Raw genomic sequence first — 3,196 nt, 5'->3', positions numbered from 1 at the left:
GCACCGGAAACACCGATTGTCACGTTTCAGCAACTCTCTCTTATCCGCCACAGTCATCTTTGTGTTGCAGTTGCCGGTCTCATGGCCGTTCGAATTACAAATTAACACCCTGTGCTGTCCTAGACCGTGGTGTGCAGTGCCGCTGCAGTAGGCATGTTCGCCGCTTTAATGTTGCTGTTGCGCCTTTCCTTTACCAATTCGGCACGGTTGTCTGTCGGATCTTCGGCCCGCTGTATGATCTCCCGCGTCTCAACCTGTTTTCTCAAAAAACGGAGGAGCTCCTCCAGCTCACTTCCCTCGTTCGTAGCCTCGTTTTTTCGTCGGTATTCCAGACGAAGGTCCACAGGCACTGCTTTCTTTATTACGGTCAGTAACAAAGTTTCATAAGTGCCAACACTCACGACTAAAGAAGTGAGGCTGCGCAGTTGACCGAGATTCCGTGAGTCAGGCACTGGCTTGATGTTAAGGAGCCGTGACATGTGGTCTTCTATAATTACTTCCTTTCTACCGAACCTCTCCTTCAATAGCGAGAGAGCAACATCGTAGTCGCCTTCCAACAAGTCAAGTCCTGCTACCGCAGCCGCCGCCTTTCCAGTCAACTAGCTGTTGAGGTACTTGAATTTGTCTACGTTTGAGAGGTTCTGGTTGTCGTTGATAGTCGACTCAAACTGACTCCAGAACCCTTGCCACTCTCGAACCTCTCCGTTGAATTTGTTGATCTCGAGCTTTGGCACCTCTACGGTGGGGCGTATTTGCGGATCGTTTGCGCTAGATTATCTTTGATCTGAGGAGTTTAGTGTGAGATCTGATGAAGCATTTGTGCAGCTAAAGTCGCGTAGCATGCATTGTACCTTTGTTTTCGCCACGCTGATGTGTACATACTGGAGCATGCAACTTCCTCTTCGAAAGCTTCATCTTCAACGCCTTTTTCTATCTCCCCGTCTAGCTCTTTCAGTGAGTCCTCTTTAAAAGAAAGATTTATCTTTCCTTCCAGCTCACCGATTGATGCACTGCCGTCCATGGTGGATACTTCGTTGAGGAGCTTGGTTGTAGATGTTAGCACCACGGCCCTTATTCGCTTGATTCTGTCGATATCCATCTTTTGACGTCCTTATTCCCGGGTTTCGGCACCAAAATGCTGTGGAATAAGAGACTGAGAACTTTTAACTTATGGAAAAATGACAGACGTCCGTTCGCTTCGATCGCATCAAAAAGACTCTTTTATTTTTAACTAGAAGGTATGGGAAAGGGGAGAGTGTAGAGAGAAAGGGAAAGTCATAACACACCGTGCCAAACAGGCATTATTGCACCACGCACGTGCAAGAACCCGCTCCACAGCTGGAAGGCACCACCGCACCACCGGTCGCTGTTCGTAGATCGCGCCCGCCAGTGATGCACACAGTTTGAGGGATATCAAGTGTGCGGCGCCTCTGGGGGGGGGGGGGGGGTAGGGGAGTCCTCCTTGCCATATCGTCGGTGGCCCCCAGCGCCGGGGGGGGGAGAGGGAGTCTTTGGCTCTAGAATGGAGGATATACAACAGCTTGTACGGGGCAGAAAACACCATCTTTTCATTAGCCCGCTCTGCAACCATATTCAAATTATGTGACATGCGGTGTAGGGAAGTTACGACGACAGCCTTTTCCTTTTCGCGAGGTGGTTCCTGCGCCAGTGGGAGAGTTCTGAACTTCTTCAGGATATTTTTCTGCGACGTAAACTGGGGTGGCCTGCCTCCATAAGTCGTTCAATCTGCTTAATAAAACTCTCCGCAGATCGATGCGGACAGGATGTCTTGGAAGCGTTGGGCAGACACATGTTATCTATGTATGGACTAGCTTGACTAGGTTATCTATCGTCGTCTTCGCGCTTTTCACATCAGATCAGTTTTACAAAGCTGACACATGCTCTTCAAGGAAAGGCGAAGAACGATAGGAAGGTAGGCAGGATAGCCAACATAAACACAAGCGAACTATTCTGTGCTAGAGAAAGGGTATAAAGGGAATGAAAGGAAACAGGAGAGACGATGTTCAAAATAAAAAGGAAAGCGTTGTGTGCACAACAATGCGATATAGTGCACTCTAGCAACAACTCGCATGTCAAGTAGCAGGGCAACACAAGGGTGTTGAGCAATCTCGACACTAGTTCTTTCCCCCAACAAGGGGCAAATAAATGCAGTCAAGCTCGGATTCCTGGCCAAACCAGAATGAGGGTAGTCACATAAGAGATCTCAAATAGTTATCGCATAGCCGCTGAAGTTTACGGTTAACAGTGAGACCTGTTTAGTGCAAGAGCACTACTGTCACCAAAGTCGCATAATTTATTCAATTCTCCACCCCCGCCTCCTAGGTGAACACGGCATCGCTTCTTTAAGAATGGGCCGCAAGCCTACGTACCAAGCCGTCTCGTGTAAATGGTAGGGAACGTGATCTTTCGTACCTTCATAAGAGGTTGAGCTATGAGAAGTCGTGACGGTTGTTTTGTGTGTGATTATATTTTTCACCGGAGAAGGTCACCGCTAGTAGGGCGAAACCACGGTGGCCATTCGCCAGGGCTACGTGAAGCTGAGTGTCTCTGCGGCTGTTGTTTTGGGTGTTCTCAAATGGCTTACCAGTAAAGGCGACCGCTAGCAGAGTCGGAACCCCGGTGGAAGCACGCCCGGCCTACGGGATGCCGTCTTCGTCCGCAGCTGATCTTCTGTGTGTGAATAAGTTGACTACCAGTGAACGTTATCGCCAGTTAAATCTCAACTACGGCGAGAACCAGCGTGCGTGTGTATGATCCCTGTGTGCGTTTAGGCGGCAAGAGGTGAACGCCGACGCCCTGAGAGGTTTATAAAAACGAGCCGATCCGACACTTCACCAGTCTGCTCCGGGGATGATAAACGAACGCCGAGCAACTCCCGCGCAAATAAGCTGCTGACATCACGCCGCGACAGTGAACACCTCCAGCCGCCGTGGAAGCCAGCCGCCGACGTCGAGGCGCCGACTTCGAGAGTCACTTACGGGCCTCATCGGTTCGGACGGACTGTTGGTGCGCCCGGTTTTCTGTATGCCACTTTTGATTCTGTGCACTCTAAACATTTGCTTTCCCGGTTACTGTTTAGAAATGTAGTTTGTACCGATGTTAATTGTTCATGTCATGATTACTCATTGTAATTGTTCAACGTTGTTACACCTGTTCTTTGGAATTGTCACTTTCA

The sequence above is a fragment of the Dermacentor variabilis genome, chromosome 6, assembly GCF_050947875.1.
Source record: "Dermacentor variabilis isolate Ectoservices chromosome 6, ASM5094787v1, whole genome shotgun sequence".
NCBI classification, from domain to species: domain Eukaryota; kingdom Metazoa; phylum Arthropoda; class Arachnida; order Ixodida; family Ixodidae; genus Dermacentor; species Dermacentor variabilis.
Note: the sequence above shows the minus strand (reverse complement) of the source record.